The sequence below is a fragment of the Ochotona princeps genome, chromosome 13 (genome assembly GCF_030435755.1).
Source record: "Ochotona princeps isolate mOchPri1 chromosome 13, mOchPri1.hap1, whole genome shotgun sequence".
In the NCBI taxonomy this organism is placed as follows: Eukaryota; Metazoa; Chordata; class Mammalia; order Lagomorpha; family Ochotonidae; genus Ochotona; species Ochotona princeps.
This window is the reverse complement of record NC_080844.1, coordinates 66,467,753-66,490,994: the sequence shown is the minus strand read 5'-3', so window position 1 is coordinate 66,490,994 and position 23,242 is coordinate 66,467,753. Positions and strand designations below refer to the sequence as shown.

At 53.5% G+C, this 23,242-nt stretch overlaps 1 protein-coding gene across 3 annotated transcripts in view; it reads right to left on the bottom strand.

Moving 5' to 3' along the window:
• Nucleotides 1-23,242, bottom strand: part of PTPRE (protein tyrosine phosphatase receptor type E) — a 124,055-nt gene that overhangs the window by 59,964 nt on the left and 40,849 nt on the right. For all 3 annotated transcript variants that reach the window (XM_058671024.1, XM_058671021.1, XM_058671020.1), the window contains exon 2: nt 12,623-12,645. The gene's annotated coding sequence lies outside the window, so the exon portion shown is untranslated. The remainder of the gene's footprint in view (nt 1-12,622; nt 12,646-23,242) is intronic.

Genomic DNA, 23,242 nt, shown 5'->3' with positions numbered 1-23,242 from the left:
CAGAAGCCCAGCTGGCAGGCCTGGCAGATGGTCAGGAAGTTCTGCCATGGGGCTCATGGAAGTGCCAGAGCTGTAACCGCCGAGAAAGTCCAAGTGAGTTCTTCACTTGGAGATGGCAACTTGAGGGATGGGCCTTGTGGTGCCTGCTGAGGTCCCAGCACTGTGACTTTCTGTTAAGGCATACCCTGAGAGACAGGCAGCAGATGTAGCCTCAAGTAAAGGGGCTCCTGTCACCCGTGTGGGGGATCCGGAAGGGGTTCCAGGCGAATACTTCCACTCAGCAGCTACTACGATGCAGGAAAAAGGGAGCCCTGTGTGTGCTGCGTGCCCAGGCGCTCCCCCAGGCGTCTGCCCTCTGCTGCAGAAGGCAGGATTTCACAGGCCAGCTTGGAAGGGTTTCCCCTTAGTGTGCTGCGGTCTGAAGCGCATCTGTGGCCCTTTAACCCGCCTTCATGGAACAGGTGAAGTTACAGGTTGCCAAGCAACAAAAGCTGCTGACACTGCATGTCCTTAGAGGAGCCCTCTCCCTCCCAAATAATTAGACATCACTCATTGCTCAGCGTCCACTCCGGGAATAACCCAGGGGACTTGACATCATCCTCAAACAAAAAGCGAATCACACTGATGGCTAGCAGCAAGATGTCCTTGACACGAATTTACCCAGAGACCTCAGCTCCGACACCAAAGCTGGCGGCTCAGGAGGCGGAGGCAGCTGGCTCCCTCTCTCATGCTAACACAGATCCTAGAAACAAAGGTCAACTCCATTCCGTTCAAGGTGGTCTGGGATGTTCTTCCAGGCCGAGCACGGTCAGGGTGAGCACAGGCAGAATGCTAGATGAGGCGTGCAGGAATGATTAGGTTTGTGCCCTGACAATTTTCCTTTGACACCCAGCAAATTTACCGCAGCTCCCAGCAGTGTTCTTTCCAGCCATCCTGTCACCCCACCCGGAAGAATCAATCATAAACCACGGCGGCTTGGGATGCCCACTTCCTCAGAGGTCTTTCTAGCCATCTCCTGCAAAACGCTGCTGATGAAATCACAGCTGTGGACACCCTGCACTTGTAAACAAGCGGTGTGGGTGTGGAGCACGAGCCAAGCTCTCGTGCTATGAGTCTGACCCACAGGAACAGAAAGTGCTGGGCCTCTGAGTCAGTGCCTCTGTGTGCAGGCCCCTGGAGTGAGGCGGGCTGGTCCAGGCAGAGCTGACGTCAGAGGTACTCAAGACCTGGCAGACACCTTCCTTCCCTGGAGGTGGGCCGACACGCAGTCACCTCCTCGATTTTCAAGGCGGCCAGGGGAGTTGGAATCATATAGGATTTGGATGTCAGCAGCAGAAACCCAGGGTCAGATGGGACACATTCAAGTCCAGTGCATCCACATGTAACTGGACAGGACTGAACCAGTCCCAGTTCTCAACTCAGAAGGGAAGGTGAGCAGGTGCACCTGGACCCAGGTAGCTTCCAGGAACTGCTATGTCCCTCCTGGAAGAAGCTGCAGCCCTGCTGCTCTCCTCCAAGTCCTGAAGAAGGTGGGTGATTTGGGTGACTGATGAAAACATTAGAAAGTCATGTGAACAAGACTGAAGTGTGCCAATGGAATGAAGCCAGCTCAAACGGACCCAGTGTGTGGCACAGGAACTCAGCATTATTTGTCATCTGTGAATGGGAGCACCCCCTGTCCCGCCCTGTACAAGTGAAGATTGACAATGACAATTTTGCAGGCTACGGCCACAGAATTAAATTCAGAATCAAGTGCTGCCTCTTTGCTCCTTTCCCTGTGGGCTTGGATGTACCTCATCTCCAGCATTCCCCAAGACGTACATGGGCCTGGCAACTGGCATTTCTGGACTCTGCCACAGTTCCACATCTGCTGATTGCAGGCTGCTTCTCCACCAGGCACCTCCACCCTCCTCCTGCTGACCTGGGCTTCTGCTGAGTTCAGCAGGAGGCACAGAACCCCATGGGTGTCCAGGGCAAGGCAGGGAGGGGCAGCAAGAAAACCGGACAGTACAGCCCACAGCACAGCCTGCTCCATGCTCGCACCGTCTCCCACTATCTTTCCCAGAAAGAGTAGCTCATTTCACAGGGACCCTGGACCTCTCAGAATTCAGAACCCACACACTAGGAGACACACTTGGTTCTCCTCTCAGGGCCTGAGGCCCCATGTCCAGCCCATCCTGGACATTCCGCTCTTGCCAGGTGCTGTTCCTTCGCCTTGGTAAGCGGCAGCATGGCAGCACTGGGGAAGCAGGCTCCAGCTGGCACAGGGGCTCACCTCGGGATCCATCCTTGCATGATCCCTTCTTGAGACAGACGGTCATGGCTGGGTGGCTCTGCTGGATGTGTGGATCCCCAGCTCCCAGGAACCCTGGGAAGGTGCTGTCACCAAGCACCAGAACTGGGATGCGCAGTCCCGGCCCAGTGTGCAGATCTGGAATGGGTCAGGCTCTCTTCCAGACAGAGAGGGACCCAGAAAGGCCAAGGTGGGCACTCAGCATCTGCCTGCTAAACCACGCAGCAAAACAAACAGAGTGGTCACATTGCTGAGAGCAGTTGCTGCAGCCAGCCTGGGGCTGGACAGAGCAAGCCTCAAGGCTTTGCTGAGTCACACGGGGTGAGAGCTGACTGCAAGGATATTTTTGCATTCAGCTGGCTGCAAAGAGGATATAAGGCTGTGTAGAAAGCATTGAGTCATGTTCATTCATTCGCTCTTCTAGACATCATGGCCACCTGTGTCATCTGAACTCTAGTGGGTGAGGGGAGAGGGACAAGACCCCCCAAGCAAGGGACAGGATGAACAAATGCACAGCTCCAAAGAGTGGTGTTTTCATGACCAAAGTGGGTGGCAGAAAGTGAGCTGGGACTGACCCCAGGGTCAGGCTCCGCAAGGGTCAGCAGGCCCTTCCAGACATTCCAATGGGGTCAGGCAGAGCTCCAGCCCCAGTGCGAACGCAGCTACCCAGTACCCCCCACTGTAGGGTGAGCATCCCACCCCAAACCACCACCTTCTGGCCCCAGGCTGCCCCCGGGTGTGAGAATACAGTGGCTGCTCAGGCCCCACACTCAGAAGGCCCCTGCTGCCTTAGCAAGTGGCAGGATAATTTCATCTCTGAAGTTTACAGGTAAACCTTGGCTGGCAGTGGCACCAATGCCAGGGTCCACCTAATCCACCCGGTCCACCTCTGCCTGACCCGCCGGATATGCTCTTCCATGTCACTTCCTAGCCTCCAAGGAGCAGCAGCAGCTGCTACCACCTCTGCAGGATGGGCACAGAGAGGGCCAGAGCAGGGTGTGCACCCTGCACCTGCCAAGTCCAAGGCCTCCAAGTATCCTGGTGCCCTGGGGGAAGCCATTAAACCAAAGGCAAAAACAAGCATGCGCAGTTCCAGAGAGCACACAGAACAAAGGAAAAGCCATCCGTTGCTTCATGAACAAGTGACCCTGCATTCTTTGCAGCTGACCCTCTTGCCATTAAGTGCTGCTCCGGGTGCTGAGGAGATGCTGTGACAGACTGGCCTGCTCCCTACCCTGCCTCTTGTCCGTTCCTTCATTCACTCCTTCTGAGAGGTCTGACATCTGCTTGGTGCTGGACAAGCCCTGGGGACTCATCGCTTGTCCTCCAGGAGCTAGACCCTGCACCTGCACCCCACATCCCAGGGAGGCCTTGGAGCCAGACCCGTTGTTTTCTAGCCCTTGGTAAGCCAGCCCAGCCTGAGCTGTCCCGTGTTATAGAATTCAAGGGGAAAGCAGAAAACAGGAGGAGGGAAATGTGCATTTTCTACAACTGACCTGCTGGCCCTGCCTCTCTGGCCATTGAGGCTGACTGTTCATCACTCAAGGTTAGTACTGGGTTATCTTCAGCCGTGACTTCAAACCAGCCCCTAGCTATGGGTCTGAGCCACAGGCCAGCAACACGACTGCTGCTGGGTGCTCTGTCTTGCTTGGAATCTCACTTAGAATTTCGGGGACTGTTTTTTTCAATCCTCTGCAGAATCTTGAGACTCATGGCAACTTCCAGCGTCTCCCAATATCCTGGAGACACAGCAATGCCCTCCGTGGAAGTGCTCTGTGCAGTGTGTCAGAATCACCTGACACACAACAACTTAGTATCTTTATCTCTGAGATGTATCTCAGCCAGGGGACCACGTGCTCCAGTGAGCAGTGAATGCTTCGGTTTCCAACGGCCTCGCCAACGCCCAGCAGTGGCCCTCAGCTTCCTGGCCAGGGACCACACTGGTTCCATGGCACCAGGTTTTCTGACCAGACACCTGGGCTTGAGTGTCAGCCTTGTTCTTAGGCTCCATGGGAAGTATTTTTATTTTCTTTTCAAAAGGAATTTGTATTTATTTACTTGAAAGGTGGAGAAGCATGGAGGAAGAGAGAAAAAAGGAGGAAGATGTTCTATTCACTGATTCACTCCCTAAATGCCTGGAACAGCCAGGGCTTGGCCAGGCCAGGAGTCGGGAACTCAATCCAGGTTTCCCATGGGAGTGGCAAGGGCACAGCTGCTTGAGCCATCACTTCCTGCACATCCCCCACCTCAGGGTACAGGAAGCGAGTACTGCAAGCGCAGGGGAGGAGGGACTTACACCCAGGCCATCCACCACGGGATGCAGGTGTTTTTAACCACTAGAGTGAATCCTTGGGGTTCAGGATGTCTGAGGCTGTCTTCAATAGATTTCTGACTTGGTATTTGTGGGTCTGAGATAGCAGCTCCAGCAGCAGTCCAGGGTACTATGCCACATCTGGCCTGGTCCTGGGAAGGTCCCCAGGAGCTCTGTGGGTGCAGCTGTCCAGCCTCCCTCACCTCCCTGAAGACTGTCAATCGGAGAGGCCGCCTACTGGGCTAGCCCAGATCCTCCCCTGGCTGCTGCCCTGTGAGGCTTAGCATCCCCACTTGCAGCAGACTTCCTGCGCCACCCACAGTAAGCCTTGCACTGGTCGCTCCTACCCCACACCCCGGGGCGTTAAGGAGACCAATGCCTATTCAAGGTGATGCCATGGCAGCCCATAGCAGGTTAGCAGAGACGCACAGCCTCCTGCTGCTCTCCAAGCCCAGCCTCTGCTCCTCCGTGACTCTCATTTCATCCTGACCAGGCCACTGCATGGTCCACCTGCCCTCCCATCTCTCACACTGTCTGCAGCCCCTCCTGCCACCTCTGACAACACAGGGGCAGGTTCGCATCTCTGTGGTTCTGGGTACTGTCTGGTCGAATCTAGTCTCAAGCGCCTGAAGTGCCAGGGCTGTTCCCTTGTTTGTGCTCAGGCCAGGTGGGAGGGTCTCTTTCCACGGCTGAGTGGCTCACACCTTCGGGCGGAGGACCACTGAAGAGGACTGTGGCCAGGGAGAGGAGCTGGATGGCTCAGGAGGCGCCAAGCCCCCCAGGTGCGCACCGAGCCCAGCTGGGCAACGGAGGCTGCTGGAGTCCACAGCATGCCCACAGGACGTGATATGGATGACACTGGCAGCCTTCCCTCCCAACACGGCTCCCCACCCGGGTGGGTGTGCACAAAGCCTCCAACAAAAACTCCCCGAAAAAACTCATACCATTTTATAAACATTTCTATAGCAAGAAATATTCTTGACTTGTTGATGACATCAGCTCCTCCTGGAAGATGTCACGGCAGGAAACAGCTCTGCCACATCCTTTGTGCCCAGTGAGGCTCCACGCAGTCTCTTAAGCACTGTGACCAAGGCCTTTTGTCCCCACACCACCCTCAGGCTACATCCAAAATAACTTTTTTTTTTTTTTTTTTAAGGAAACATGACTTAATTCTCAGCTCGCAGGAGGAAAACACAGAGCAGAGGGTAGTGAATCACTCATTAAGAATTAGATCAGTCCGCCCACCATGGAAAACCGCCTAGCAGAACGTCGGTGTTGGCTTTGGACTGGATGGAAGCCAACGTGAGGCTGGCAAGTGGTGATGCCTGCGGAGGGGGTCCGGCTCCTAGCAGCAGCTAGGCGGCACGTGCCCTGCCTTCCAAGGGCACGCCCCCACAGAGGGGAGCGGCCGCCTGGGTTTCCATGGTTTCCAATGAGGCCCCATACACTCATCAGATCAGTCATCCCACAACCCGTGGAACAGGGCTTAGAAGGGCAGGGAAAGACGCTTTATTTATCAACCGAGTCTTGCCATTAAAGCCCACGGGTTCCCAACTTCTACTTCCCACCCATAAGCAACACGAACGCCATGGAAAGAACCTGCCTGCTTTTTCACATAGATTTTTTCCATTCACAAAACCTTCCCTTCTGTGTTCCTGCTTCTTTGGGAGGCAGGAAGGCAGCAGAAGCCAGCGAGAGACAAGCAAGAGCCGACATCAGCAGCTGGCTTCCCAAGGCCAAGACCACGGAGGCTTCAACATCCCAGAACACAAACATCACCCGGCAGGTGGGGATGGATGTTGCAGCTGTAATGGCTTCCCGGAAATTCCCGCTCTGAACTGTAAAGCCAGAAGAACACCGCCCGGGATCACAGACCTTCATGTCTGCACCACTCCACTCAGCCCTGTCCAGTCTGTTCCTCCCTGGGCTCCCGTGCGGACACATACTTCTAACCAACCAGAGAAAGCCCTCAGTCATCAGCCCAACATGCGCGACTTCCTGAAGTTACAGCTCACACCAACCCCTTCATTTTGCAAGACCTTGTGCTCTTAGGAGCCTGCAGCACAAACCTGAAGGTTCAGTGAGCAGACAGACCAACTCCTGGCCTTGCTGGAAGGAAGTCTGGCGAGTGCGCACAGAGAGATTAGAAAAGGAGATGTGGTCAGCAGATAGCCCGGGAAATAGCTGGGGAACCAGAGCCAAGATCAACTCCAAGGATCGTAAAATTATTCCAAAACATAATGATCTAGCAGCCATCTACTTGCAGAAGCCCCAGGCGATGCTGTGATTTGTGAACATCTCTGTCACTGGCGTGGCTGGAAAACAATGCTTTCCAGAGACTGTCCCTGGGGGCAGGACCAGCCCTCACCTTGGCTGGTGGCACTGCACTCTGCCTGCTGCTGGAAGAACTGGGGGCACAGGCCCGTCCTGTGCCCTCAGGTCCGCAGCCTGCAGGGTCTCTGCTCTCTGCCTCCCCTGGGGGTGAAGGTGCACACCCAGACCACCCCAGATGCCTATGACTCCCCAGTGAGATAAATTACAAAAGCTCCATGTGCCTGTGTCTTATCACAAATGCGATTTATGTTTTTTAAGTATAAGGCATTTATTTGGCAAAACAGGAACTGGATCAAGTCCTGCTTCTTGCACCAAGAAGATATTTAAAAAGCATTCACTTCTCGGCAACATGGCAACGCGACACACGTACACACTGCATTTGAACGTGGAATCTACACCATTTCTGGGGGCGGATCAGTTATGCTAGTTGTTCAGAATTAGTTAAATATCGTCAACACATTTTTACAACGTGTTAGAATTCAATCAGTCCTCACCCCACACAACGCAATCCTATTTTTGCTGCTTTGCTTATGTTCATTTCTATGCAAAGCGAGAAGAAAATCTACTCAGAGAATCCGTGATGAGCGGCATTTTTGCTCAGGGATTCCCCAGGGCGCTTTCTTTTTCTAACATGCTAAATACTTTACACCAGGCTGTGCATGACACACAAGCAGCTGTCACAATGCCCTTCCAATTGGCCAACTGGGAGCAGACTGCCCCTTCATCTGCTGCTGCGTGCAGTGCCCGTGGGACAAGCTGCAGGACAGGCTGAGACCCCGGGACCACTGGGACCGAACTCATGGCTAACACAGCAGCCAGCGGATCTGAGAAATCACTCTGGCTCCCACTGGACCCTCCGAAGACCCATCGATGTGAGTAACGCCACGCCTGCAGCAATTGGCAAGAATCTGAGCTGACGACGGCACTCACGTCCCCAGCATGGATGGCACAGCCCGAAAGCCTGAGGCAGAAGGGGCGTCCAGTCCCACTAGCCGAAGGCAAGCTCCTTGCAGGCCAGCCCACTGCCCAGCTGCCAGGCACGGCTTTCTCTCTGTCAGGGTGCTACTGTAAGCCACAATACCATGTCATATTAAGGAAAATTGAGAGGGAGGTTTGGATGATAAAAAGAGGAAACGTCCCCTTACAATAGGTGGAATTTTCAGGTCCCACCCACCCAGCCCAGTGCCCAGCAATAGTTGGGAACTAGTCTACAAGCACGAAACTCAGCTTTGATGGCTGGCCGGCTGGCAACCCACCAGCCCCTTTGTCACCCAGGGAGCTACAGGCTGAGCTGTGCTGGCTTAGCCGTGGTTTCCTGAAACAGACGCCCCGGGTCTCCTGCTCGGGGCACAGTTGACCAAGGTAGAACTGTTGCCATAGACAGCATTTCAAGCCATACTCTTTAACCAACTTTAAAAATTTAAAGTGGTTGTCAGATAATACAGGGAAACAGTTGGGAACCCGGGCCAAAATCAACTCAAGCGATTGTGAAATTGTTCCAAAATATAATTATCTAGCAGCAAATTACATGCAGAAGCCCCAGGATACCAGAGTTGAACACTTTAGAGCTCATGGTGCAAGCGGCCATGACATAAATCCGGAGTGACAGGAAGAGTCCCACTGAGATCCCGCTTTACCTCTTGTCCCCGGGGGGTGACTCTGGGGAAGAACTCCGGCCTGGGAGGAGCCATGTTTCCTACGAACTGGGACGCAGAGTCCAGAAGCCAGATCCAGAGGCGGCGCTGGACGCGCGCAGAGCAGTAACGAGGGTTTATATGGGAGTCAGAGTTCCGTTTTCTCTCAGTGGAAACTCTGATTAACCAGCCCTGCCTTGGCCCTATGACCCACGCGCCCCTCGTAGGCTCAAGAGGGACTTCCTGGAGGAAGGCAGAAACATTCCCGGGCAGGAAAATGGGAAGGGAAATAGAGGCACGGTTCCTCTGTCACTCCCAGACCCAGAGGTCTTCTTCCTCCCATTGCTCCTGGCCGCCCGCTTCAGCCACAGGCAGGGGCCACAGGCAGGGGCCAGCGAGGAAACCGAAGGTGGCCCCAGGGATAATCAAAGACCTGGGGATGTTCTATTGTTTTTCTGTGCTGTGCACGTCAGCTTTCTCCTTTCCTTCTGAGAAGGCAGCCCCGGCCCCCTGCTCCACCGGCACCCCCGGCCACTGTGGCCGGAAGGGCCACTCCACCTGCCCCACCTGAACGTACACCAAGCTCCCACGCCTCATCTCAACACTGTTTTCTTACTTTTTCTTTTCTTTGTCATGGTAACTGTGTGGACCAACACAAAGAAAGAAAAATGTTTGAAAAAAGAAATCACGTTTGTTCAAGATGAAAGAGGAAGAAGCGAACACGAATAAAGACGACCTGGCTATGGACGACCATCCCAGGTGAGGCTAAAGAGAAAATTCACAGCCACGTGCCGGGAGCAATCCCACGGCACTTTCTTTGCTCTGCTGATGTTTCCAGTGATTAAAGTCAGACACCCAAGTTAGAGCACTTTCATTTCACTGACCAACAGACACAGTATAACAATGTAAGACCTCACAAAATCTGGAGAAAATCTTTAAATCTTAATTTTATGTCTTTTATAAATGTTTATTACTTAAATCCCATCAGATTAAATGTCATGTAACAGAGCGCCCACAGTTGCATGCCTTCTCCATGGAACTGGGGCTCCATGTGATTATTAATATGACCTTCAGAGTTAGCCCCACAACCCTAGTGTCCAGTGCAAAGGCTCACAAAACAATAAGGGAAACGTGACCTTTACTGGCTTTGCTGCAAAGACTCTTCCTAACTCCACTCAGCAGGGGAGTAAGAGTTGATTTTTTATTTTTATTTTTTGAAAATAAAATATTAATGCAGAATTTTTTCTATTATATGAAAGCTCAGGGTTTATTTCTAGTAAAAGGACCTCCTCTTGGTGTCCATTCCCCATTGATATAAAATTCCAACCCAGTTACACGTGGACTTCAGAGGTCAGAGGCAGTCACCACCATCCAGTGGTGATGCTAATGGTAGGAGCAGCACTCAGCACAGGCCCAGGCAACCACGGAGAAACCAGAGCGGGGGCAGTTCACACGGCCTGGCACCTCCTGGCTCCTCAGCGGGCTGCCCACCTGCCCAGGATGGCGGCCTGCGATGCAGCCTCCAGCCTCAGTGAGCTTCCCCACTCCAGCTAAACCTACAAGTTCGAGGTAAGCTCCATTCTCGGGACTGCAATGCTGACGCTCTGGGCCAAGGATAAACACTTGGCAATGACTCCGCAGCAGGCCCCAAGACCAGCTGGCTACACCACCCTGAGGGCCCAGCAGGAAGATTCCAAGCGAAGGCAGTGGGAGTTAGGGCAGTGGGACGGGCAGTGGGAGTTAGGGATACTGTGCTCACATCCACGAGAAAGATGCCTAAAATCACAGGCACTTTTATTGCAGGAACCCAGCAATCCCTAAAGCAGAATGTTATCTTCCTCCTGAGAGGAGGACTCTGCAGCTAGGGGAGGGGTGCTGTCCAAAGCTGCCGTGCCCACCAAGCACCCACGGTAGAAACAGCGAGGTTCAAGACGCCAACTACTGACCAGTGCTCATCACGTAGGGGCAGGACAGAAACTTCTGAATCTCTCACGGCTTTCAAAAACAAAAAACTTGGCGATTTATTTTCATCCACTTTAAAGTCAAACAGAGGGGCTGGCACATTAGGTTAAGCCTTTGACTACAGTGCTGGCACACCATACCCTATGGATACTGGTTCGAGCCCTGGCTGTTCCACTTCTGATCCCGCTCCCTGCTAACGGTCTGGGAAAGCAGTAGAAGATGACTCAGGTTCTCAGGCCTCTGCACCCAACGTGGGAGACCCAAGTGAAGTTCCTGGCTTCAGACCTGCCCCACTCCAGCCACTGCAGCCTTTTAGGGGAAGGAACTAGCAGATGGAATACCTTTCTCTGTCTCTCCTTCTCCTTTGGTAACTCTTTGTTTAAATAAAAATAAGCTAATCTGTCTATCAAGGTCAAAGAGAAACTGAGATTCCCTCATTTGCTAGCTCATTCTTCTAACGCTTGCAACAGCCAGGGCTGGGCCAGCTTGAAGCCGGGAGATGGGCACTCCAGCTGAATCTCCCCCATGGGTGACCAGGAACCCAAGCATTTGGGCCATCATTTGCTGCCTTCCAGAACGCTTTAGCAGGAAGCTGGAAGCAAGCGGAGGTGCTGGCACCCCAGCTGGTGCTCTGACTCTGCTACAGACTGCAGGCATCCCCCAAGGGGGACTTAGCCACCCTCTTCCTGGCTTGCTTGCCATGCTGTAGAGAACACACAGCCCTCTGTGCAGAGCTGCTGACCTGGCAAGCAGTGGGCAGACCTGCCAAGAAGCAAGGAAATCCTAGACCAGATGGAAGGCAAGGCTGATGTGTAGGGATAGAGCCAAGGGGAGCAAAAATCATGCTGGTAAGCACCCACGATCTTCACCCTGTCTCTCGGCAGGACACAGACCTGCAGGGCAGAGCCAGCAGGCACAGTGTGTGACAAGAGCCCGGAACTCCATCCTGGTCTCCCATGTGGGTTGCAGAGTCCAAATACTGGAACCACCTTCTGCCACTGCCCAAGGTGCATTAACAGGCAGCTGGGTCAGAAGCAGAGTGGCTGGAGCTCCAACCGGTGCCCAGTATTGGATGCTGGCATCATAGCTCAAAGTTATCCTGCTGTGCCACGGTGCCAGCACCTGATCTGTCTCGTAGGTGCCCCACCTGGAGGAGGCCTTTTAGAATCAACAATGGCCAAGCCGCTCCATGGAGGACAAGGACAGCAAGGCTAGCTCACAGGTGGTACGGAGTCTGCCCTCCTCAGCACAAGTGATGACTAGTTGCTTCCAGCGGGCCTTACCCAAACAGGTGAAGTGTCTTGGCAGCAAGAAGCACCTGCCCACAGCAGGGGAGCCACATGTGTTGATGCCTAGAAGGGAGCTCAGCCTAGAAGAGGGACCAGCAAGGGGTTATGGCGAAGGGGCAAGACCAGGCCCACTGACCTCAAGTGAACTCCAGGACAGAGTCACAGATGAGGCTGCAATTCTAGAAACACAAACTGCCGATGGCCAGCGCCCCTGGGCTGCGACAAGGCACACACTGGTAGCATCTGCGATTTTCCTCCCTCGCTCTTTTTAGAAAAATCAACAGTATTAAACTAGCTAAGTAGATCACAAAAACCTATGCTGTTTGAAGTTTTCATTTTCTAAGGACATCAAAGTCCTTAGAAGTTTGCAGTTACCTGGCCCCCCAACTTGCATAAAATTACGTGACATGCACGCTCCTTTTACCCAGAGTACAACCCAGACAAGTTCCCTTCCAGCATTTTCCCCACAGCAGGTCAACTTCAAAAGCAATTACCATCAACATGTCAGGTGCTCCCTGAGCAGGGTGCAATGTGTGCATGAAGGAGATAAGCAGGCGGCAAACGGGGCGCAGATGGCAACTGTAACCTCAGCACTGTGTTCCAGGACACGAGCAACGGAGCCAGGCAGTCAGCCCAGAACCGCGCATCCACTGGAGCACACATACAACTCAGCCGCAACACACGAACCTTGGGGCCTTCTCTCTCTCAAGAAAACAACGCTCAGAAAACAGGTACATCCCGCACATTGTTTTGACTGTTAATTACCCACCAGAGAAAATTTTAAAAAGTGTGTACTCACCAAGGGAACGCAAAGGCTATAATCTGAAAGACAAAGGAGAGAGGGGGAGACGAGTTAGTTTTCTAGTTAACAGGAGGCAGCTGCTAATTCTTACTACAGCCCCAGACAAAATACCCCCCTTCGTCGTATTGCTCAGGGTTGTCTCAACACCCTTTTATCACGATGAAAAGCTCCCTTCATTCACAACCAGCCTTCAACAGGGTCCCTTCCAGCTCTCCGTGGTCATTCCAATCAGTGGCGGGGATTGCTGCCCCTCCCGAGACCCCCAGTGCCCACGTCCAGGCCCAGAGTTTCCATCTGTCACAGGCTACAACGTCCTGCTCCCTCAAACAGTGCCTACGTCACCGCCAGAGACAGCCTTTAAAAACCTGCTTTGCTTGGGGAGCACCTCAGCCCAGTTACCCCCGCTCGCTCACTCCCAATCATTTAGCTCTTACGTTCTTCTTCTGCAGAGTTCATTTACATACCATCAAGTTCAATCTTCCTGAGCTTAGTAACCAAGTCTGCTCCATAATCTGAGAACACTGTCCTCATCCAAAGAGAACACCGTGCCCTCGGCTGGCAGCTCCTCCGGCGCCCCGGGAGCCACTCAGCTGCTTTCTGGCTCAGCACAGCTGGCTCTTGTGGACATTACACACAAATGGGCTCCTGGGCTCTGTGGCCTTTCGCGACCGGCGTCTGCTCAGCACAGTGCTTTGGAGGCCCGTGCGTGTCATGACATGTGCTAGTACTCCATTCTGTCTTACTGCTGAGAAACACTCTATAGCACGCGTAGACCCCATACTGCGTGCCATTCACCTCCTTCATCCAGATGCAGCTCCCATGCTCCTGCGTGGGAGGTCAACATGGCAGCCTCCTCCACCGTGCACCTGTGGGTGGGGACCTCCAGACACCTGCACAGCTGCATTCCCGTTGGCATTACTGTGGAACAGCAAGTTCACAACATGATGTGTGTCTTTCCAAACAGCCTAGACGCTTTCCAGCAAACACAATGAAGTCTCTGCACAACTGGAAATGCCATGTGAGAGCTACTCTACACAATGCCATTGCTTCTATCTGGGCAGCTACAGAACGCAGGTGGAAGGCAACCTGGTGAGCCCCAACAAGTCAGGGAGGGTCTCCATGCACGGCAGAGCCCCGTGCAGCATCAGGCAGCGTGAGTGGGGTTGGCGGGAGGCACTAAGGGCTGGGGAGGAGGGGGTGACCAGGGACCCTGTGGATCTCATGTCTCTTTTTAGGAATAACTTATTCCCACATCCCAGGAAGAAGCAGGGAAGAGTCTAGAAAGACTTGTGTTCGCCTAGGATCAAGCGCAGGGAACACAGGGAGCAGAAGTGACTGACAGGCTGAGAACCATCTTCCAGGCAGAGCTGCTCACCTTAGCAGGTGCACAGGCTTCGGGGGAGGACTACGGGAGGACGGCGCAGGCTCGAGCCAACCCCAACAAGGCAGTGTGGGGTGGGGCCAGGCAGGCATGTGGTCCTTGGCTGGCTAAAGCTCCATCAAGTACAAAGAATACCTTGGCATTAAACTTGAGACCCAGGCAACCTTTTCAAACCAAGCCAGGTTACTCTCAACAGTAACCTTCCTCCCGGCCCCTCCTCCCCCAAAATAGATCCTGCCTCGTGTCGTTTGTGGTTCACATGACAGCACAAAACTACAGCTTCACAGAATTAGAGTAAAACCAAAATATGCCCCAAAATAGAGCTCTGCCGAGAGAACACTCCCTTTGACCCAAGGCCCTGTGCAGGTGGTCACGGTGCTATTGGGCTGGGGTTGGCTTGGGTCAGCAAGTCCAAGCAGCACTCAGGGGGCCCTTGCACAGTGTCCTCCTGGGTTAGCTCAAAGGGCCATTTCCTTCCACACGGGGAAGCAGAAACGCCCTTGGCTCCCCATGCCTGCCCAGTGCCCTGACAGTTGTGGTGAGGGCTTGCCCACAGCTCATGACTCTTCTGGGATGCAAAGTGAGGCCAAGCCACAGGTGAGGGCTCTCAAGCATGGGCTCTCACCTGTGCCAGCCCAGTGCCACAGGGAAAGCCACCCTGCAGCTGGGTAGTCTGCCTCTTTGTATCGGTGGTGCCATTGCTGCCCGTTAAGCTGTAAGCATGTCAAGGTAGGCCCAGGCTCCCTTCTCTTTCTGGTCCCTGGCTCTGGGGTTCTGCCTGCGACAGACACACTGTTGGTATATCCATGTACCCGACAAAGCTTTAAAGACCTCCAGGCCTTGTTAAATTGCCACTATATTTTCTGCTCCAGGGAAGTCTGGAAAGACCCAGGCTGGCCATATACTCTCACGGGCATAAAGTGGACTGACCAGCACGGGCCTGGGAGCTGGCACTTGGGCGGGCACATGTGTCCCTGAAGTACACAACCCTGGTCACTTTGCTTCCAGGGAGGAAGCCCAGCAGGGCCCTAGGAACAAGGCCGGTGACAACATCGGAACAGGGGAAACCCAGCTAGGAGGGGGAGGGCAGGCGAGGTCAGCCACAGGCGCTCCTGCAGGAAGTGGCCTGTTTGTTGGGCTGCTCCTGACTGCTCAGAAGATATGGAAAGTCCAAGGGAAGCTACTGGGCATCCAAAGTTTGTGGAAAAGAAAATAAAACTGCAGCGTTTAGCATCAGTCCACTCAGACTTCCTATGGAAGGGAAAAATTAAAAATATTCCTGAGATGGACAGAACTGACCAAGTATCTTTTATTCATACCCCTGACCTTAAGCATTGCAGGCATCTGCACAAAGCCATTTCTCGGTCCAAGCAGTCTTTGCATCTGTGTGGCTTCTCATTGAACAAGCAGCAACTTAAAAAAAATGTTTGGCTGCACACTGACATTTCAGTTTAAAATTGTTTGCATACACATTTCTACATGTATGATGTACCTAAAATGTCAAGTTGTATGCATTGAAAGAAGGGGCCCATAGATAGCAGCTCACTGGATGCCACAAAGCACCATGAGTGAGCATGCCTAGCAGCCTGGCTCCTGGGTGCTGGGTGCACGCTGCTGGGCTCCTGTTTCCCCTGCAGGTGCCGAGTGGCTTCGATCCCTCCATTAGACCCAGGGCTGCCAGAACAGTCATTCAGCATCATGGCCACGACCATGACTTGGACTGGCCAGAGAGCTGCACTGTGGAGTCCATGCAGTGGGCATGGACAAGCCCTTGGGCTGGGGTGTGAGCTCCAGTCTCTAGCTGTCCTTTCTGCCAAGTCCCTTAGCTTCTTTGCTTACTTCCCAGGCATCAGCAAAGACATTAATATCTGGGTCTTGTAACTCATGGAAGACAAGAAGAAGCTTCTCAACTCCAGTAGGAGCAGACAGGAGCACCCACTCCTTGAAGCGAAGGCATCTGGGAGATTCTTAACTTCAATTACCCACAGCATCAGGCCGCCTTGGAAAAAGGGAGAAATCTCCAATACTGCAAAAGTTGGGAAAGATATCCCGTCTTCTCGTCACCCACCCTGTCAGCCGTGACAAGCAGGGCTCCTGAACACTGGTGGCCCTGGGTATTACTCACGGCTCAGGCAAGCACCATGCGCACTGGTGCTGCCTGGGCACACATGACGGCACCTCTGCCGATGGCCTGGCTGCAAGCTGAGGGCCCTCTTCCGCACATCCAGCCATCTGCTGGCTTCCAGACTGCAAGTGTGCCACTTGCCCACACGTCCATTCACAACCTCAGCACAGGCCTCACTCGAGGCACGAGGCTCTCACTCAGTCCCGGAGAGGGGTGTAACTGTGCTGCCCACCTGCTCACACTGGGCACAACGCTTCTCCCTGCAGTGTTTGGACCACGTAGGGCACCTGTGACCCTCCGCTGAATGGGTGAATTTCACAGTGCCCCTGAAGAGGCAGATCAGATCGTGACTCCAACCTGACTGCCGCCCAAACCATCCTCACCTTATAAATGACAAGTCCCTCAGGCTGGCATGAAAGGCCAGGTTTACCATGGCAACAGTAGAGTTGGAAGGGGTCCCAAGCCACCCCAGCATAACCTGGATGTCTCACCACTGGGGAGAGTCAGAATAAGTCACATCATGAAAACAGTGAAGACCCAGCCCCCAAATGCCTTGACTGTGGCATCAGAGCCTGGATCTCGCTGCACCTGACATTGTGTCCATCCCAACCAGATGGAGTTAGCAGAGAGGATCGGTGAGGACCGTGCGTGGGGGGCTCCTTTCTCTCCATCTCCCCCTGGGGTGGTAACAGGAGCTCAGGACAGGCTGGATGGCTGTGTGGTGTTAATGGCAACTGAATATTCTTAAGTTTGTTTCAAAACTTTTGGGGGGGGGGTACTAATGCTCTCGAATGCTCAGATCCGTTAAGCCATGTCTGCAGGCTCTCTCTGCAGAATGCCAAGCTGAAATGCACGTGCATTTCACCGAGTGACTCCGTGTCTCTCAGTAGGCTACCACCCATGTGTGCCAGGGGACTGATGGGTGATTGTCTCAACCCTCAGCTACACAGCAGCAAGTGGTCAGAGGCCCAGAGCAAGGTGCTGCTGCTCCAGGATGAACTCTGGCCCTGAGTAATTATTAGGCTTCTTATTCCCATGGACCCGGACTGGAAGGGAACACACGCGATGCTCATTTGCTAAATGGTTATTATTGCTATAAATTAATATGCTTGGTTACCACCAATTCTGTGAGAACAGCAGAGGCACACAGAAACATGCTGCTTCAGGACTGGCATTGTGGTGGACTGGGGTAAGCAGCCACCTTCAATGCCGGCATTCCATATGGGCATCTGTTCATGTCCTGGCTGCTTCACTCCTACCCAGATCTCTGCCAATACTCCTGGGAAAGCAGTAGAGGACGACCCAAGTTCCTAAGCTCCTGAACCCACGTGAGAGACCCAGAAGCGTCTTCCGGCTCCTGACTTCAGCCCAGTCAGCTCCTGATGCTGCAGCCATTTCAGGAGTGAACTGAGGATGGATCCCTGGCTTTCAAATAAATAACATAATTCTTTTAAAAAGTAAATGCAGCTTTACTATGACATAATAATATCAATAAGGAATAAAGGAAATTGTATTTCTAATGATCAGACCAGGTTGGGATTAGACCAGGAGAGCATGAAGTTTCCCAGTGGAGTTGGATGGCGCCAGGGAAGGGCTGTGAGAGATGCAGAGACCACCACGGCTGGCCTCACTCATACACTGGCCTCCCCCTGTGCCCCACTGCCCCCGATGTCCCATGATGCTGCCCCATCATCCACAGCTGCCAGCCTGCACTCGTGCCAACCCCGGGCTCCTGACCCTTGCTGCTCAGTCACTTCCTCTGCATGTCTGTGTCCTCTTGCTCCAATGCCTCTTTCACAGCCACACCAGGTTTAAGGAGGACATGTGAAGGCAGACTCCAGTTGCCTCCTGCCCCTGGCAGGCTGAACTCACACTTGGTTGGTAAACAGCCTCCCAAAGACATGTGCTCCATGGCCAGCTCTGCACGGCCTGGGCAGAAGTCACCATCTCCCTTTGAGCATCTTCATCCACTGGGTGGTTCTGTGTGCAGCCCAGCAACTCGGCGAAGACTGGATGGAGGGAGGAGTAAGTAGGTGGACCCAGCCTTGAACATCCATCGAGCATCTTACTATGTGTAAGGGCTGAGATGTACAAAAACACCTGGCAGAACCCCAGAGTCTTCATCCCGAGACGCTTCCAAAATGGAGGCCCATAAATGGAGCACTGGACTAGCCCTGGTCTCGGCAAACCCAGGAGCCAACGGAATCTGGCTTTCCCCACAGGCTTCCCAGCCACAGGGGAGGGAACCAGCAAGCCCACAGGACAGCGTGTGGAGGGACAGGCACACGCCGCTGCCCTTTATCTGCAGCTGAGCTGGCATGGCTTCAGCTGCTCACTGTCAGCCACAGTCTAAAAACATCCAATGGAAAATGCTGTCAATAGGCAATTCATAAGTTTTCAATCATCTCTATTACAGAGTATGACTGCACTCGTTCTGTTTTCATTAGTGCGGCTGTGCCTTTCTCACTTTGCTTGATTTAGAAGCTAAACATGGTCATGAGAGCGATGTGTTCAGACAGGAGATGAGAGAATGCACAGATAGAGGGGGCATTACCACCTGCAGCTTCAGGCACGCACTGGGGCACAGAACAAGGATCAGGGGACAGGGGCAACATGAATCCCAGCTTTGACTTGGAGTCATCGCCTACACTTCTGAGTCTGCTTCTTCACCTGGGAACTAGGAATGCTACTCCCCCTATTGGGTTAATAAAAGTGATAATGGCCCAGCTTGAGCTCAGTACTCAGTCAGCAGTCGGCACTGGACACAGCAGGTGGAACGGGCCAGAGCTTTGTACAAGTCTCTAGGATTGAAGTGAAGCCAGGAGGGGCTGCTGAAGTCTGACAGCTTCTGCTTGCAACGAGGTCACCATGGAAGCTGCAGAGGACAGGGGCAGGCAGGGCAGGGGCAGAGCTCAGGTGAGTGAGACAGCTGCTCCCACTTGCAGTAGGGACAGAGTTGGGGGCTGGGAGGTAAGATGGAGGAAGAGGAGCCACCAGCCCTGGAGACGTTTGTGAAAAGAAGCACAAGGGGAAAAGAACTCCTGGGTGACCTCGAGCCTGGCTTGTGGCAGAGGGTTTGCCATTCGTGAGGGCAGGTGCCAATCCCAGAGGCAGCAGGAAGTGAGTGGTCAGCATGCCTCATGGACACGTGAAAGTTGCTTCTGAGAGACAATGAACCAGCACCATAAGGAAAGACACAGCGCATCCTGAAAGCGAAAGCCTCCTTGCTGGGCGGAAACATGGTACTCAGAACACAGCAACACACTGAGGATCAGGAAACCATCAGGGAGCTGAAGATATGCCAAACAACAGGCTGCCCTGCCAAAGCACCCCCAAAGACTTTGGTTGATGGAATACCCGGGGATCTGGAGCGTTCCCTGGCTGCTCTCGCAGGGGAACGGCCGGGTGGGTGTTTCTGTTCAGCACTAGTCCACAGAAAATGTGGGCTTGGGCACTCAGGGAGCCTGGGGCAAGCAGCAGGGCCAAATGCAGCCTGGGGACGCCCATATGAGGAAAAGTACCTCCTCCCCACCCCCTACTCCCTGCAAAGGCCGGGGACCTTCAGATGGGTCCCTCCTCCACACAGAACACTGCACCATTCACTTGGAAACAAAAGCAGCCTTATCACCAAAATATGCCAAGTTGCATTCTGGAACAGTCTTCTGCAACAAAAGTGCAATGTTTGGCGGGCTCAGTTTTGTCTACCTATGAAGGCCAGTGCGCCTCTTGTCCTGCTGGGCAAGGCGGTGCGTCCACAAATGTCAAGGACAATTACTCTCTTTCCCAACACCTCAAATGGCTGAGTCAAAGCTGCCATGCCTGGGAGTCTGGGGTTCCTAGACTTTGGCATAAATGCAGAGATACTGCAGGATGGAGGCCAAGTGGGGCTCTCACACATTGTAGCAGGGACCTCCCAGCCTCCCACACGGCCAGGGAGGAAGCAGCATGAGCTCCGAGTCACAGCCCTGTCCCTGACACAGTGCAAGGCTGGGCAACTGTGGGCAGGGCCTCTGGTCTCTCTACACTTGAGGTCACTGACGCTGATGCTCCCCTGTAGCTCTGTCATGATGTCCCAATGAGCCTGCACGCTGCGAGGGTGAGCCCCAGGGCGAGGGGGGAGTTGCAAGCAGGTGCCCAGGGTTGAGTGGCACCCCTTTGCCATACATTAATCACTTCACTCAGGACAAGTGATCCTCTGGGCATCGCGCCAGTCCCTCTCCACACAGGGTCTCATTTCATCCCTGCCGGTGACCCTGAAGTGACACGCAGGAGGCCACGTGGTCCATAGAGGCTTAGCCAGAAACTAAAGACGGCTCAGCCTGAACCAGACCCTGGCTCTGTGCCGTGAGGCCCCGAGACTCACGTTAAGGAAACCCCAGATCTTTCTAGATGTTTCTGGGAGCAGGCCATGGCCAAGGGATGAGACATGTCCCATCTGGCCAGAGGAAGGGTGCCAGTCATGCCGCATCATATCCCCTCCCCAACCCACTCCCAGCTTGTCTATGATTGACTTTTCCATGATTACAGTTACTGTGCTCAAAATATTAAATAGGACATTGTAGAAATAATTCAGGGAAACCAGTGTTGTGACACAGCACGTTAAGCCACAGCCTGGGACACCAGCATACCACTTGAGCACCAGCCTGAGTCCTGTTTGCTTCACTTCTGATCCAGCAACCTGTCACTGTGCCTGTTAAAGCAGTAGAAGATGTCCTGAGTGCCTGGACACCTGCCATACACATGGGAAACAAGGATACAGTCCTGGGATGGAGTCCCTGGATTCCAACTCTGGCCAAGCCAAGCCCAGGCCATCATGGCCATTTGGGGAGTGAACCAGTGGATGCAAGACTCTCCCTCTGTAATGCTTCCTTTCAAATAAATAAATAAACAAAAATCTTAGCACACAGTTCTTAAGATTCACATTGCACGAGTGTCTGGGCAGTGCGATGAGCCTCTAACAGCCCAGCTACGTTCTTTCTCAGACACAAGCATCCAGGAAGTTGGCCTGACGTCTCCACACTGCACACCAGCATCCATGAGTCACTCGGTAGCTGCCTTGGGAGCAGGTCAACTGTCATGGTAACATGGCACCTGTGTTCAAGTGACCCTGATTTTACTTAATCAGACATGTGACCCCTTAGTATGGCATACAGCCAGTTGCTCTATTACTGACTGTGGCTCACCTCTTTCTGTGCGTGACTTAGGCACTAAAGTTGAGCATGAGCATGAGTGCACAGGAAAAAGCCGAGTGCCTCTAGGGTTTTGCAGTATGCCTGGTTTCAGTAATCCCCTGGGGGTCCCGACCATGAGTAGGGATGCCTGTACAAGCATCGCCATGAGACAGACGGGTCCACCCAGACCGTCCTTACCTGAGAGCTCCTTCTACTGAGGAACAGAAATGCAGGAGCAGCCACAACAGCAGCAAGTCCACACACTGGACTCCCGGTCCTCGTGGCACATGGTGTGTCCAGCACCGGGAAGGCACCGTCTCACTGGTGCTTAACTACACGCCAGGGAGCACAGAGGCTGCTCCCCAGCTCAGGAAACAAGACCTGAGAACATGGGTGACATTCCCAGGGTGTGTGCCCACTGGCATCCCACCCTTCTTCCCAACATTAGCCCCTATTCCCACCAGCACCTGGACCCCTCCTCTTGAGCTGGGCTCCCTTGGGGCTCCTGGGGTGCTTGTGTGGGGTCGGTGCCTAGAGTGAGCCATCTGTGCCGTTGTGCCTGCCCATCTGTGAGGCCTCGTTACCATTGTGTGTGCACACTCACACCCCACTGAGCCACTCTCCTAACAGTGCAGTCCATAGGGCTTAGAGGTAGATCCTCGCCCCTGGCACAGGGACCCGCGCCCCGACACAGGGACAATGATCGCCTCTAGGTCCTGCCACAGACGTGGGGCAGGTCAATAATTCCAGTGGATTTTGCTACAGCAAATGAGTCTCATGGTGCAGACACAAGCTCACACTAGCCCTACAGACATTTCACCTTTGGTTTATTTTAGGGAATGACTAATCATTCAAGACATTCGTGATCCAAGTGGGATGTTTCTTCCCGCACAAACAATTCCTGTGACATGAATAGGAACATAACCCACTTAACACCTTCAACAACCAGGAAAGGGTAGTGGGCCAGTGTTTTGAGGCCTAATACAAGCGTCACTGTCCACTAGTAAACATAGCTCTCCACAGGATTAACAAAAGAAGCTCCGGTGTGTGCACAGTTCCAACAGCGGGAGTAACAGACTTGTGTGGGCAAGAATGGGCATCGTGGCATCTGTGCCCAGAACATGTGATCAGAGGCCGGCAGTCATTTACTCAGTGCGGACGATTGGGACATGGATTAGCTACTTCAGACTCCACATCAAAGTGCAAGAAATGGCATCAATGGTGGCCAGGGGAAGGCCCAGCCCTGGGGACAGGAGACAGGCTGGGACAGGTGGAAAGCAGAGGTTCTAGGCTTGGATCTCTGATTTCAACAGGTTTTGCAAATGCAGACCATCCACCTGTCGATCTACAAAGCTACAGTGACACAGCGAGAGCCCCTTCTACTCCCGCGTGGCTCTGGCTGCTCTCTGCATCCAGGTTGCTCTTGGATGCCACCTGTCAGCTCACACGCAGAAAGCCTTCAGAGGACAGCATTAACCACAGGTCCCTCCCACTCCCTGAAGTCCCTGCCACTGAGAGCCCTCTCGGCTCCATAAAGACCCTGCTATTGTGAGGTGGTCTCTCCCAGAGCCCACTCCTTCACTCTGACAGACGTGACTAGCACAGACTAAAGAATACTCAAGGAGCCTGGCTAACCCTTCCTCTGCAAGCACCAGGATCCCATATAGGCACCAGTTCATGTCCCACTGTTCCACTTCCCATCCAGTTCCCTACTTATGGCCTGGGAAAGCAGCGGAGGATGGTCCAAAGACTTGGGACCCTGAACCCGCGTGGGAGACCCAGAAGAGGCTCCTGGCTCCTGGCTCTGCACTGGCTCAGCTCCAGCCATTGCAGCCATTTGGGGAGTGAACCAGTGGATAGAAGATCTTTCTGTCTCCTTTTCTCTGTAAATATGTCTTTTTAGTAAAAAATAAATAAATCTTAAGAAGAAAAGAACATTC